Here is a 16,472-nt window from a genome sequence, read left to right on the forward strand (position 1 = left end):
TGGTTTAAATATTAAAATATATCTTTATGTATAACTTTGTAATTTCAAGGGAAAGAAGAGGGTCATAAAAATTTTATTCTGTACCACAACTTTTATTCTGTGCTATAGCAAATAGGGGTCTACTTTTGAACCAGATAAATTATCTTTTTGATGGCAAAATTAAGAATTGTAGCTCTAAGGAACTCAAGTAATACTTTAATTAACACTAAAGACTTTTGAACTTTATTCACTCCAAAGCAGAATAATTCACTCATTTAGCATTGGCATTTAACAAATATGTGTTGAGCACTTGTTACTGGGGATGCAAGCTGAGATAGAGCTTCTCTCTACAGGTATCTTATAATTCTCATCAACTCTCTGTGCATTGTTATTTATACTATGAAGCACTTCCATGTATGTTATATTTTAAGACTCAAGAGAATCTTATTACATAGTTGTCTTACAGATGCCTAGAGAAGTTGACTCATTTGCTAGTGAATGGCAGAGGGAAACTCTAAGCTAGGTTCTGTAACTCCTACTATAAAGCAACTACTTTCTTCATATGAATAAGAATAATTGAATAAAAAGATAATATTCTTTTACCCCCTAGTAAGAGAGATATGGTTCTACTGTGTAAGTCTGTGAAAAACTGCCATTTATAAATCGGCCTTCCTCCTATATCCAAAGGAAGCTCTTATCATGGTTTTCCAGCGACAACAACAAAAGTTTATTTCTCTCCTAATGTAATACAGACTCCAGGTCTGATGAGTGTGCTCATTTCCATGAATTCTATGGAGATCTAGGATCCTTTAATTTTTAGCTTACCACTCTTATCGTACCCAGGCTGTGGCCTTCATTTCCTAAACCAGGGTTGGTAGCTAGAACTCTAATAATCAAACCTGCATTCTGTTGGAGGAAGGACAAAGAGAGGAACAATGGGCAAGTGCCAGAGATTTTTTTTTTTAATAAAAGATTTTTGGAAGTTGCCATTTAACACTTCCACTTGTATCTTATTGGCTGGAACTTAGTCATGTGGTCACATCTAGCTGCAAGAGATGCTGGAAAATTATCTTTATTTCAGTGTACTACATGTTCAGCTAAAATATGGGCATTCTCTTGGAGGAAAGAGAATGTATATTAGGGGAATTAATAGTTTCTGCCACAGTTTTCATCACTAAATGTAAATAATGTGAAAATTAGTTCTTCCATCAACATAACTTTGTTGATGATTACTCTGTGCTCTGTACTCCTAAATATTATTATTTAGGAATAATAAAAAGGAAATTGCAGTTGTATGTATTTTAACTTAAGTATTCAAATGATACCACTAACCAACATGGCTGATCAAGGGTGGTGGTTGCTGAAGGTTGGGGTGGTTGTAGCAGTTTCCTAAAATGAGACAAAAAAGAAGTTGGCTACATCGATTGATTCTTGCTTTTGTGATAATTTCTTTGTAGCGTGTGATCCTGTTGGATAGCATTTTACCCACAGCTGATTTTTCAGAATTGGAGTCTGTCCACTCCAACTCTGCCACTGCTTTATCAATGAATTTTTTTAATAGTTTATTGTCAAGCTGGTTTCCATATAACACCCAGTGCTCATCCCCACAAGTGCCCTCCTCCGTGCCCATCACCCCCCTTCACCTCCCCCCACCCATCAGTCATAGTGTAAATCCTTTGTTGTCATTTCAACAGTCTTCACAGCTTCTTCACCAAGAGTAGGTTCTATCTAAAGAAACCACTTTCTTCGCTCACCTGTAAGCAGTTTCTCATCTGTGAAAATTTTATGAGATTGTAACAATTCAGTCACATCTTCAGTTCCACTTCTAATTCTAGTTCTCTTGCTATTTCAACCACATCTGCTGTTACTTCCTCCACCGAAGTCTTGAATTCCTACATGTCATCCATGAGTGTTGGAATTACCTCTCAGACCCCTATTAATGTTGATATTTTGACTCTGCTCGTGAATCAGGAATGTTTTTAATGGCATTGAGAATGGTGAATCCTTCCCAGAAAGCTTTCATATCTGTCAGAGTTACTATCTATGGCAGCGGTAGCCCTATGAAAGAAATTTCTTAAATAATAAGACTTGAAAGTCAAAATGACTCCTTGATCCATGTGTTGCGAAATGGATGTTGTGTTAGCAGACATGAAAACGAGAGTAATCTTGTTTGTCTCCATCAGAACTCTTGGGTGACAAAGTACATTGTCAATGAGTAGTCATATTTTGAAAGGAATCTTTTATTTTCGGAGCAGTTGGTCAGTAAACCATGTTAATAGCTTTGTTCTGTGTATAGAGCATAGGCGAGAATAGATTTTAGTGTAATTGCTAAGGGCTCTAGGGTTTTGGGAATGGTAAATGAGCCTCATCTTAAAGACATCAGCTGCATTAGGTGTCAGAAGGCTGTTTCGTCTATTCAGAAATCTGTTTAGTGTAGCCACCTGTGTTATTGAGCTTAACTGGATCTTCTGGATGCCTTGCTACAGCTTCTTCAACATCAGTACATGCTGCTTCACCTTGCACTTTGATGTTACAGTGGTGGCTTCTTTCCCTAAACCTCACAAATGAGTCTCTGCCACCTTCTTATTTTTGTTCTGTAGCTTCCTCACCTCTCTCAGCCTAACAGAATTAGGAAAGAGTTAGGACCTTGCTCTGGATTGGGTTTTGGCTTAAGAGAATTATGCGGTTGGTTTGATCTTCTATCAGACCACTAAAACTTTCTCCATATCAGCAGTAAGGCTGTTACACTATCTTATTCATATATTCACTAAAGTAGCACTTTTAATTTCCTTCAAGAACTTTTTGCATTCACAGTGTGGTTAACTGGCACAAGAAGTCTAGCTTTCAGCCTGTCTTGGCTTTTGACAGTCTTCCTCACTGAATCTAATCCTTTTTAGTTTTTGATTTAAGGTGAGAGATGTGTGACTCTTCCTTTCACTTGAACACTTAGAGGCCCTTGTAGGGCTATTAATTGGCCTAATTTCAATATTACTGTGTGTCGGAATAGGGAGGCCCAAGGAGAGGGAGAGAAAGGGGAGCAGCCAATGGGGACAGTCAGAACACTTAACATTTTCCAAACACAGTTTGTGGTCCCCCCCCGCCCCAACAATTACAATAGGTCACTGATCACAGATCATCATAGCAAATATAATAATAATGAAAAAGCTTGATATATTAGGAGAATAGCCAAAAATGTGACAGAGATACAAAATGAGCAAATGCTGTTGGAAAAATGGACCAATAGATTTGCCTGATGCAGAGTTGCCACAAACCTCCATTTTGTAAAAACATAATCTGTGAAGTGCAATAAAGCAAAGTGCAGTGAAATGAGGTATGCCTTGTAGCTGTGTATCTGACTGAATGCACGATATTGGTTTTTGGGGGTTTTTTTGGTAGCTTCTACTATCCTAGAAAGGTGTCTAATACATAGAATGCGTACTCAAAAATCAGTGGAATCAAAACCAAATTGAACCTACATCTGATCAAGCCTATAGACCTAACAACCAATTTATATGAATTACAGAGAACAGAGGAATATGTCAACACCATGGGATGTAACCACCAAAGTACAGTCTGAGATGCTCTAACAACACAGTTTCTTCAAATAAATTACAAAGGAAAAAAACAGATGGAAAGGGAACCTATACATTAAGACGGAAGAGTCATATCAACCAATTTGTGGACTTTATTTGTTCAGCCAAAAACTATTATGTTTTTTATGACAACAATACGATGATTGACAATGTGAACACTGGACATTTAATTATATTAAAGATCTGTTTATTTATTTATTTATTGGACGAGGATATTGTGGTCATATTAGGAAAACCTAGTTTCTCCGCCTCCTACCTTATTCTCTCGTCTAGGGAAAAAACCAGTCCTTCCTCCTGTGTGTTTCTTTTCTGTGTCTCTTTACAATTCACACAAAACACCTTCCTTCTGGTCACCAAATGTTGGAGTTTTTCTCCACCCCAAGCAATTGTCTATGACACAAGCTGAGTGTCTACAGTTCCATTCAATTGTTACACTATCTACCCAGAGATAACATCGTATTCCGCCAAGTTAAGTGTTCAGTCCCACAAGACCGCCCCACACCCCTCCACTTCAGATGCTAGTCACAAGTAGTAGATACGTAGCTTACCCACAACTTCTGTCCAACTTGGCTCTACATCAGGGGTTCCCATAACTTCCTCACAGTTTGATAAATTTGCTAAAGTGGCTCACAGAACTCAGGGTAACAGTTCCTTATGCTTAACTAGTTTGTTAAAGGATATGATAAAAGGACAGAGATGAACAGTCAGATGAAGAGATATATAGGGTGAGGTCTGGGAGGGTCCTGACTCCAGGAGCTTCTGTCTCCATGGAGCTGGGGTGCATCACCCTCTTGTTTGAGTGTTCCATCTACCTGGAAGCTCTCCAAAGCCCACAGTATTAGAACTTCGTGGAGGCTTTCTCATGTAGGCATGTTCAGTCATTAACTCCCGTTTCCAGCCCCTCTCCTCTGAGGACAAGGGCTGGGACTGAACATTCCAAGCTGCTTCTGATCGTGGCTTGGTCTTTCTGGTGACCAGCTCCAATCCAGGATCCTTCCCCAGAGTTACCTCAATAGGATAAATGTTCCTAATGCTCTTATCACTTAGAGACGGGTTCTAGGAGCCCTGTGTCAGGAATGGAGTCAAAGATCAGTATTGGAACAAGAAACGCGCCGAGAGTTTTTATCCTGTAGGAAATGACTACAAGGGCTTCAGGAGCTCTGTGTCAGGAACTGGGGGCAGAGACCAATATGTTTTCTATTATCTCAGTGATTACATTTTTTAGAGTCTTTACTTTTTGAAAAAGAGGTAAGATGTTGAAATACATAAAATGATAATGATATTTCCAACTTATTTGGAAATAAGATGAAGTAGATGAGGGTACTTAGAAGATTGGCCTAAGTTGGTAAATGTTGAAGTTGGGAGTTTATGAGTCTATGGTTCTACTTTTAAAATATATTCAAAACTCAACAATAAAAAGTATTTTATTTATTTTAATTATTTTTTAATGTTTATTTTTAAGAGGGTGGGGGGGGAGGTGGGAGGGACAGAAAAAGAGAGCGGGACAGAGGATCTGAAGCAGGAGAGCCTGATGCGAGGCTTGAACTCACGAACCATGAAATCATAACCTGAGCCAAAGTTGGACGCTTAACCAACTGAGCCACCCAGATGCCCCAATAAAAAGTTTTTAAAAAGTTGGTAAAAGAGAGAAATGAACTCTAGACTTGGCTCAGGGAATGGCTTCCAGAACACTGTGCAATTAGCCGCCTGCCACGTCTGCCTTAACTGAAAGGTCGCCATGGCAGCAGCATCACCACTTCCTCTCCGCGTACTCAGAGCTGGTGCCCACACCTGGAAAACTTGCTGAAAACCCTGCCCTCACCTATAACCTGACTTTTTATCAGAATGAGACATAGCAGTAGATAGATAAGTCTTCAGCTTACTTCTGCCTCCCACATTTCATGAGTATATCTAATTGCTACAAACTATTTTATATCCAGGGTTTTACCTTCCAAAGGGGTCAAGGAAATGCAGTTTTAGACTTCCCAGTCTCTACAGCACAAAAAGCCTCATTAGAAGAAGCTGGAGCCAGAGGATCAATGATCAAATGTCCATATTTACAACCCTGATGGTACTTGTCAAAGCAGGCACTAGAAATAAAATAGGTTGACAGAGTTATCACAAAACCTTGGAGGCCACTGGGTGAAGTGGATGTATGCCAGCACTTCCACACGTCTAGGATAAACATAGCCTATTTTCAGGAGCGTTAATTTTACTCAATGGCAGATAATGCACATTATTATTTAATGTACCTTATTTGTATATTAAAACAAAAATGGATAAATTGTGGATAAGAATGGGAATTTTTGCCCTCATTTTTAAGCTAAAACAGTATGGTTCAAAGAGACTAATCTTTATACAATTTACTTGGACTCCCTTTCCCCAGGGTAATGGCTTTCAAACTTTAGTGTACATAAGAATCATCCACAAAAGGCTCAGTGGAAATACAGATTTCTTCCCTGTGTTAGACTTCCTAAATCAATCTCAGAAAGTAAGGGGCCCCAGATTTTCAATAAATACTTCAATGGTTCTAATGCAGGTGGGCCACACCTTAAGAAATGCTACCCTGGTGGGATAACCCGTCACAAAAATTTTATTCTTTTTTGGCTTCTCTAATGTTCCTTGACTTCTCCCTGAATCCTGTTTTGCAGGTCCTCAACTATAACTCTGCCATGGGACACAGAAAGAAACCTGCCCTTTTTCAAGTTTACATGTAGCAACTTATTTAATCCTTATAAAAATCTATCAAGGGAAATTGAGACACAGTAAGCAACTTGCCCAATATATCTAAGAGGTGATGGAACCAGGATTCAAATCAAGGCAATCAGGCTCCAGTGCCTGTGCATTTAATGATGCTTATTACCTCTCAGCAGCTATCAAAGAGGAAACCAAGATACATTTTATCTGGTATGTCATAGTAAACTAATGAATCTTAACTGCCCTCACTGGCAGTCTCTTCAAGGCCCTTTAAGTCTTCACTAATTGTCTCCTCAAAGTTCTTCCAGGTTCTGTCCACTGCCAAGTTACAAAGCTACTATTGCATTAAAAAATTTTTGTTATAGCTGAATCCTCTTTTGGTACTCAAATCTGTATTGATTTTCTATTGCTGTGTAAAAAAAAAATCATTTCAAAACTTTGTGGCTTTAAACCACAAAAATGATTATTCTCAGTTTCCCAGGATTCCTGGAGTGGCCTCGCTGGGATCATTCTGGACTGGAGTCGCTCATGAGGTTGCAGCCTAAATGTGGCTTGGCGCATCTGTCAGTTGAAGGCTGACTGGGCCTCAGAAACTCACTTCCATGGTGATGGCTCATTCACGTGGCATGTAAATTGGTGCCGGTTGGTGGTTATCTTCAGTTTCTCCCCGTGTGGCCTTCTCCATGGGCTACTTGAGTGTCCTTATACAATGACAGCTTTCTCCAGAGTGGGCGACCCTGGAGAGCAAAACAGAAACTGCGGAACCTTTTATGACCTAGTGTTGGAAATCTCACACCACTAGTTTTTCCAAGTTCTATTTGTTAGAATCCAGTCACTAAGTGCAGCCTACATTCAAGGGTAGGGGAATTAGCTCTACTTTTTGAGGGAAAGAATATTAAAGAATTTTTGGACATCTTTAAAAACCATCACGTCTACCGTGTGTCAGGCATCACTAGGTACTTTGAAAATGTATCCAATATAATATTTATAACCACCCTGTGAAGTAGGTATTATTGCCCAAATGACAGGTTGTTGGCCTACACAACACATGTTCTTATTATTACAGCTTTTTGTTTGTTTTGTTTAGGTATCCAGTGGCAATGTGCTCAGGAAAGCTTGCCTTCTATCTAGCCCCAGAGAGTGAATTATGATTGGTCAGAAAAGCAGTCATGATCATCCCATTTCCCTTTGCCAATGATTGGCTAAAGGGTGGATATATGACTAAGACAAAGGGACCTAAGGAGAATTCTAGAAGGGTTCTAGGAAAGGTTTTCTTCACTAATACAGTAAGGCACATGGGAGGAAGTACATTCTTCTTCAGCAAGACTTGGTGTCTATGTGTGATGCCTCGAATTGCAGTCACCAATATTGTAACATGAAGAAATACACCTACGGCCCAAGTCAGTGTGCTAAGGATGGTGGAACATAAAGAGGAAAGAATCTTTGTTCTTTTTTTTTTTTTTTTTTAAGAATCTTTGTTCTTGATGACTTCACTGAGTCACTGAATTAACCCTGGAACTGATTTTTAACCATTTTATTATAGGAGAGAGTAAGCTACTGTTCTGTTACACCTGCAAGTGTCCTAATGAATATACCCCTTTTTATGGATAAGGAAACAGATGTTCAGAGAGATTATGTTGCTTGTCCAAACTTTCCCAGCTAATAAATAGCAGAACCAGGTTTTGGATTGAGAGCTGTACATCCTAAACACCTGGTACTTATTTATTGTATCGAGTGATCTTTCTCCAGCAGTTTCCAGAAGGGAGGAGAAACAGAGGCACCAGTTAGGTTACACAAGGCCAGTGATTGTCAAGGAGGTATGGCACGGAGTCAGTGTGGAAAGGAAGAGAGAAGGAATTTAGGGTGCTGTATGTATAAAGTTGAAATGGTTGATTGTGAGATACAAACTGGGGAAGGAGTCAAGTGGAATCTAGAGGGGCTGGTAGATTGAGGAAATGGAGGTGAATAAGTGAAGGTATCATGGAGGTTAAAAAAAAAAAAAAACAGATTCAGAAAGTGCTGTGGAGAGGGAAGGCAAAAGGAATTTGTAGGAAGGGAGAGAATACCAGAGTTCAAGATATTAGGATTGTGGATATTTGTTCACAACATAGTTTGATTTGTAGCTGAGCATGGAGATGATGATTATCAGAGTGGAGAAAGTCGCAAAAGTGATACCAACTTTCCGGATCATCTGTTTAATGTACATACTGTACAGGAAGGTGACAGGCAATGAAGTGGAAGGGAAGATTGAAAGCCATCTGCCTAAAGTATGGATGGACTAAAACATGTTTTCTTTATTTGCATGGTCCCCATCCTTCACACTGATAGGATCTGACTCAACACAGCTCCACTTTGAGGAAAGATTTATAAGGATTATTCTGCTTTAATCTGTTGTGCACGTACTGAAGGGATGAGATGGATGGGGTCATCAGGAGGAGCTGAGAGGATGATGGGAAATGGATACTTTCCCAGGTCTTTCTGAAACAGTTTGTAGTAGGACTTCATTGTTTTGTTTGAAGTCACTTCTTTCTGTATTTATCCATCTGGATATATAAAAACCAGTTAAATATACTTTAAAAGTTACCTGCTATTTTTGATGATCTTGGTTTGTGTACCTCTGTTTGTATAAACAATTGAGAATTGATGGCGCTTGCCTGAATCTCTTTGCTAAGATTCTAAAGTGGATGGGGTCATGTAGTAGGAAGCTCTCACTGTCTTTTTAGGATCTGGGCTAAGTTTTTCTTTTCATTGTTCAGTCTTTTCTTAGGTAGAATTAATTTCTTCCTTTCAAAAATTTGGCTCCTTAGGAGTCTATTTTTAAAGTAACATTAATGTTTTCTGACATGAAATGAAACTATTAGCTAGAATTTCTAATATAGTTTCTCCTGTGGCCCTTTTACTTTTTGGTTCTTGTCCTTGGAGTCATGTTAAAATTTTTTATTGTAAGCTAATCAAATCTTTTTAGGAAGTAGGCAGGATATAAATAAATCAGTCTATATATTTAAGGGGGAAAAGAAGCAAGGTGCAAAAGTGTATTTACATTTTTGTGTTTTCTGAAAAGTATATATGTAGGGGCACCTGGCCAGCTCAGTCAGTGGAGCATGTGACTCTTGACCTCAGGGTTGTGAGTTTAAGCCCCACATTGTATGTAGAGCTTACTTAAAAAATAATTTAAAAAAAATTGTTTTTAAAAGATATGTGTAGATAAATCTGTCTATATACATCTCTTTCTAAACACACACATACATACATACATACATACATACATACACACACACACACACACACTTGAAGGCAAACCCACACATAGAATGAACAGAATAGATCTTGGGCCTCAAATGACAGCCTCAGAGGGTACCGTGCTCGTAAGACAATGAAAGTAATTCTAATCTGTGTCTTCTTCAAAAACCTTATATGAAATATTTGTGTTTGATACAATATAAATTACATAAACGTAACTTTCACAATACCTCTTTAGGTCTATATTTCCACATAGTCTTTCTGTCTCGCACCCTCTCATATCCTATGGACACCCCAAAGCCTCTGTTTCCCCCTTTTTCCAAAATCCTCTCTGAAATCTTTGCCAGTGCTAGGCCTCATCTATCATCTCTCTACCTTTCTTTCCACTTTTTTTTTTTTCTTCTTCTTCCTATAGTGAGTAGGCATGGGCTTTTTTGATATAAATCTCCTACTTCAATTTTGCTTCTTCATTTATAAGTCCCCCACACCTATTTGTCCCATCTGTATAATAAGGCAGTGGGAGGTAGGAATGTAGGAGGTGGGAAGGGATCAGGGTACAAATGCCAAAATTTTTTTGCTGATAGGTAGGAGGATAGAAAGAAGGTATGGATACTTCCACAGCAATAATTTTGTTCCTGTTATACATGAAGAATTTCTGAAGGGTTTTGTAAGAAAGTGTGAAGAACAAGTTACCTTAGGGGTGGGTCTGGGGAGTCAGAGGTAGGAGAGGGAGATTTTACTTTCATTATATGGACAGATTAAAAAAAACAAACCTGTGTGTATATTGCTTTAAAATTTTTTAAAATAAGTATAATTAAATTAATAGATGCATATTTTAAAATATAGTACAAAAAGCCAAGCTTGATAGAGTGGATTATCTAGTGTGCAAATGATATGCATATTATTATATTTCACTTTAGGCTACATTCTCTTACCAGATGTTATCATCAGATAGTTTAGCTGATGTCGGTGGTGATGATCCAGTATTATTAGGAAAGGCATTAGTATACCTTTTCAAATTCTTAAATGGTTGCTTTAGCTGCTGGAAGAGAGAGGACAAATCCAGAGATCTAATAAGAGTTCCAGAATGAATTATAAGGGAAAAACCAAATTTAATAGATGCAAATTTTCCTGAGCTGAATGAAGACTTTTTTTTTTTTTTTTGCCATTGAAAGTGCCGAAGGCACACACTTAAGCATATTCTTTGAATTTTTTTTTTTTTTGTGATGTTTTATTTATTTCAGAAAGAGAGAGAGAGCGTGAGTAGGGGAGGGTCGGAGAAAGATGGAGATACAGAATCTGAAGCAGGCTCCAGGCTCTGAGCTGTCAGCACAGAGCCCAATGCGGGGCTTGAACCCACGATCTGTGAGATCATTACCTGAGCTGAAGTCAGATGCTTAACTGACTGAGCCACCCAGGTGCCCCACAGTTAAACATATTCTTTAAAAAAAGTTCTTTATAATGTTTGTTTATTTTTGAAGGTAAGAGAGACAGAGCGTGAGTAGGTAAGGGGCAGAGAGAGAGGGAGACACAGAATCCAAAGCAGGCTCCAGGCTCTGAGCTGTCAGCACAAACTGTGAGATCGTGACCTGAGCTGAAGTCAGAGGCTTACCGACCAAGCCCCCCAGGCACCCCACACTTAAACATATTCTAACAGAATTCACGAATCCCAAGGTTGAAGAGAAAAATCTTGTAAGTTTCTAGGCAGAAAGAAGAAATTATTCACAAAGGGAAAAGAATCAGACTGGCATCGGACTGGAATAATGTCTATCCCTACTAAGAGAAAAGGAATGTAACCCAAGAGATAGGTATCTTTGCAGCCTAGTACCATTCACCTGCCAAGGGGAAAGGAATGCAGAAATGTTAAGTATTCCAAGAATATATCACTCATCTCCCATCCAAGGAAACTATGAAAAGAGGGCTGTAACTAAACAACAAATTAATGAGAATAGAGATCTCAAGAAAGAGAAGGTGAAGTAGAAAGGAAAAAGTGGTGAGTGAACATTGAACCTTGTAATATACACGGATAATAATGGAATGACTGGGACTATGTATTATATGTATTAAATAAAGACTCAAGATAAATGGGACTCTACTAATGAAAGCCTGGAAGCAAAAGTCATAAAATTTCTCACCAAAACCCAAAAGGTGGGGTTGAGAGAAGGGGAGTGGAAAGCAAAAGCATTTTAGGAGTATTATCTTACTAAAGTGGAGGGAAAGTATCCAGGGATAGACTAAAATGGTGGGGGAAATTGTATCTTTTCAGAGAATAAAAAGGAAGGTAACTATTAATGGAATAGAAAAGTATGATAGAAGAGCCCGATGTGGGGCTCAAACTCATATGGACCACGATACCATGAGCTGAGCTGAAGTCAGATGCTTAACTGACTGAACCACCCAGGTGCCCCAATAAATTATAACTTGATCATACTAGTAAATATAAATGGAATAGAAAAGTATGATATCATTTTAAAATTAATAAGGGGGAAAGGGAATAAATTATAACTTTTTTAAATAATTAAAAAATGTTTAATGTTGATTTTTGAGAGAGAGAGAGAGATAGAGTGCAAGTGGGAGGGGCAGAGAGAAAGGGAGACACAGAATCTGAAGCAGGTTCCAGGCTCTGAGCTGTCAGCACAGAGCCGGATGTGGGGCTCAAACTCATATGGACCACAAGATCATGAGCTGAACTGAAGTCAGATGCTTAACTGACTGAACCACCCAAGTGCCCCAATAAATTATAACTTGATCATACTAGTAAATATAAATTAAAGGTAATAGGGAAATTTAAAGTTCGAGAGTATAGTTACTATAAAAACGAGAGAAGGAATAAAATCAAGAATGTCAGAAATTATATTAAATGTAAATGAGCTCCGTTTTCCTATCAAAAGACAAAGACTGTCATATTAGATTAAAAGCAAACCTAGCTGTATGCTGTCCATAGAGAACACGTAACGTAATAAAGAAATATTCTAAAATATAGAAATTGGAAAAGGAATACCACACAAATGCAAGCAAATGAAACTAGGAGAGGCAATATTACCATCAGACAGGTGGAATTATTAATGAACAGGAAGAAGAAGAACATTTCCTATGAAGGACATAACATATGAAGATATGCATCAAAGAACATAATTGCTAAATATATAGAAGTCAAAATATTAGTAATGTAAGGATAATTTCATAAAAATGAAATTAGAGTGATTTGTACTATACTGGTTTCAGAAATAGATCTAGTAGACAAAAAGTTAAGAAATATACAAAGGCATATAATCAACACATAATTTTAATAAATATACATAGAATCTTACATTCTTTAAACAAAGATTAATATATATTTCCAAATGGCCATTGACTGCTTACAAAACTGATCATAAACTTCTCTGCGCGCGCGGATGCGCGCGCCCACCCAAACACAAAAGTAGAGACAGGTCACATTATCTGATGAAATTAGAATAAAATGAATGAAATTAGAAATAAATTTTAAAAAGATAATTTAAATTATTTGAAACTTAAAATTAGCCTCCTAAATAATTTCTTGATAAAATTAGAAACTAAATTGAAATTGCAAGCTCTTTAAAGCAAAAAAAAGGAAAACCCAGCATGACCATACCTATAAGACCCATGAAAACTGTAAGCAAAGATTAAAAATAAAGTAACTCAGTCTTCATCTTATTAATTAGAAAATGAACCATAAAAGACGATAGAAGAGGAAAATTAATAAAAAACAAAGTCTTATATTAATGAAATATAGAAAATAGTAGCAAAGATAAATAAATCAAGATCCCCCCCCTCCCCACAAATAAACCCCTTATGAACCAGGGGGTAAAAAAAAAGAACTAGTAAAAATCAAAATATGTGGCAATTCTACTCTACAATTCTCAAGATCTGTATTCAAGGATAGTTATTGCAGTAATGTTTGTAGTAGCAAAGACTGGAAGCAAAGTGAATACCCTTGCAAATGTAATGATCAAACAAGCAGCATTGTAGCCAGGCTATAAAATGCTATACAGCCACTAAAATGGACAAGTCAATTCTGTTCCAGTAATCTACTGTAACAAAGTTCCAGCAAAACTTACTGACATAAAACAACAATTTTATTATGCTCATGGATTCTGTGGGTCAGGGATTTGGATAAGGGTCAGGGGTTTGGCTTATTCATTCTCCATGGTGTCTAAGGCCTAATGTGGAAAGCAGAGGTGGACTTCATGGAAGAGATCTGGAATTATCTGAAGGCTCTTTTACTTCCCTGTATGGCAGTCTGGCTTGTTGGTTGAGAACTTAACTAGAGCTGTCTACTAGAACATGGGCTCACAGTGTGACCTGGGCATCCTCATAACATGGTAGCTGAGAGAGGGAGGGAGGAAGAGGGGGAGGAGTGAGCAAAAAGGAGGAGGAAGAGGAAGAGAGAAAGAATAAGAAGAAGGGAAAGGAGGAGAAGAAAGAAAAGTTTGAAGCTATATCATCTTTTCTAACTGAGTCTTAGCAGTCAAACAATATCACTTCTGCCACATTCTATTTGTGAAGACAGTCACAGGCTTACCAAAGTTCAAGAGGAGGGAAATAGACTCTGTATTTTTATTTTATTTTATTTTTTATTTTTTTGACTCCACATTTTTGTGGGAGAGTGGCCATGTTCTGTAACAGCATGGGGGCAGGATATATTGTGTGGCTGTTTTTGGAAAGTGCAATTTGCCGCAGATCTGTAACAGTTAACTCTGAGAGCATTCCATGATGTACTGTTAAACAAATAATAAAATCAATGTACACACACACACACACACACACAGTAAGTAGATATAATTAATGAATATTATATATAATCAATGAGTGCCCTCTGAAATTGTGGATGACTGTCTTCCTTTTAATCCTTTATAGATGGATTCTCTCCCTAATGGTAGCAGTAATTCAGGATGGAGTATAATATATTTGAGAATCTTATTATGACTTTACCACTAGAGGTCAGAAATTAGCCCATCATCCTTTACAACTTCGTCAAGGGCATGCTGGTAGTTAATGCTTTAAGTATTTTTCATTTGGTTCGTACTTCTGATGAGGTTAAGAATACTAACCAGACACATTTCAGGTTTAAAAGGAACTCCTCTATCTTTTTCATACCAAATTTTAATAACTGAATTTCTTGGAGTCTTTAATCCACCCCCAATCATAACCTTAAATTATTATTTTTATTTATTTATTTATTTAGCCTACTTATTCACTGAACACACATACCACACCAACATAAATGTTCACTGTGATAATATATTTAAAGGTTGCAAGTAAAACAGAAAATGAACTAGGTAAACTTCTAGTATGGATACAAGCATGAGCTCAGCAGACCTATTTGTTTTTGTGCTCTATAGGAAATTTTTTTTCAACATTTGTTTATTTAGAGATAGAGAGACAGAGCATGAGCTGGGGAGGGGCAGAGAGAGGGAGACACAGAATCGGAAGCAGGCTCCAGGCTCTGAGCTGTCAGCACAGAGCCCAATACGGGGCTCAAACTCACAAAACGTGAGATCATGACCTGAGCTGAAGTCAGACACTTAACCGACTGAGCCACACGGTTCCTCTGGAAATTGTTAACTATATACATTTTTTCAGCTGTATCTTTTTGGCCAGATGCTACCAAATGAGATAATTTCCTGTTCAATAGCTATATCAAATTATGCATTAACTTAAGTGATTGAGTTAATGTGTCATGAGCCATTTAAGACAGTGCAACTCTATTTAAAGTATGCTCATTTTGTGTTCAGTGATGTCTTTTCTACTTTAGTTTCTCTTTGGTGTATTGGAAAGTGATTGAAACTAGGGAACAAGTGGTATGAAGTGTATTTTTCACATGTTTACAGTTGAGAAATTTTAATATTTTTTTGGAATTTGAGAATTGAGGTTTAATATTTCAGTAAAGCAGATTAGCATATTTTATTTAGTGGTGTCCAGCTTAATGACCTTTTCAGTTATGTTGGGGATTGAGAGAGGCATTTAGGTATGTTTAGCCTATCTTGCTGGGCTGCATATTTAAAGGAGTGGGCTTCTCCTTTCCTCAAGCTGTTTTCTGCCCTTGGCAAAGCCCTCCAACGTGAAGTGCCAGGACATGCTATCATATTGTTTTTTGTGGGCCTGTCCCTGCTGCCAAGAACGAGACAGGAAAACAGGAGCCAAGCCCCAGGAGAAGGCTGCCAATCTCCTTGGAAGGAGGAGAGTGCCATCTTGTACCTTACCTATTGCTGCTGTAATTGGTGTCTCTGCTACCTTCGCTCCCAGGGATAATGCTGGGGGGTAGTCCTCATGCAACATGGCCAGAGAAGCTGTTCGAGGCTGCCTCATGACATTTAGGTTTAGCTTTGGATTATCTGTTAGATGTGGGTGGATATTATGGGTTGAATTGTATCCTATCAAAATTCATATGTTGAAGACCTAAATCCCCGGTACCTCAGAATTACTTGGAAATACCATCTTTATGGAAGGAATGAGGTTAAAATGCAACCATATGGGTGGGTTCTAACCTAATACACTCGTGTCCTTATCAAAAAGGGAAATTTGGTCACAGAGATGTACATAGAGGGAGATAATGTGAAGAGACACAGGATGAAGATGCCATCCACCGGTTAAGAAGAGAGGGGCCTGAACAGATCCTTCCCTCACAGCCTGCGGAAGGAAACAACCCTAGATACCTTCCCTGATCTCAAGACTTCCAGCCTCCATAATGGAGACAATAAATTTCTGTTGTTTACACCACCCAGTCTAGGGGTGCCTGAGTGGCTCAGTAGGTTAAGTGTCTGACTTCAGCCCAGGTCATGATCTTACAGTTTGTGGGTTTGAGTCCTGAGTCGGGCTCTGTGCTGACAGGTCGGAGTCTTAAGCCTGCTTTGGATTCTGTGTCTTGCTCTCTGCCCCTCCCCCACTCATTCTCCCTCTCTCTCTCTGTGTCTCTCTCTCTCTCTGCCTCAAAAATAAATA

General features: G+C 38.3%; 1 protein-coding gene across 1 annotated transcript in view; it reads left to right on the top strand.

Moving 5' to 3' along the window:
• Positions 1-3,777, top strand: part of N4BP2 (NEDD4 binding protein 2) — a 76,630-nt gene extending 72,853 nt beyond the window's left edge. The window contains exon 20 of the mRNA XM_039226973.1: positions 3,503-3,777. The gene's annotated coding sequence lies outside the window, so the exon portion shown is untranslated. The remainder of the gene's footprint in view (positions 1-3,502) is intronic.
• The last annotated feature ends 12,695 nt before the right edge of the window (positions 3,778-16,472 follow it).

The sequence above is a fragment of the Hyaena hyaena genome, unplaced genomic scaffold (assembly GCF_003009895.1).
Source record: "Hyaena hyaena isolate Hyena2069 unplaced genomic scaffold, ASM300989v1 scaffold_24, whole genome shotgun sequence".
In the NCBI taxonomy this organism is placed as follows: Eukaryota; Metazoa; Chordata; class Mammalia; order Carnivora; family Hyaenidae; genus Hyaena; species Hyaena hyaena.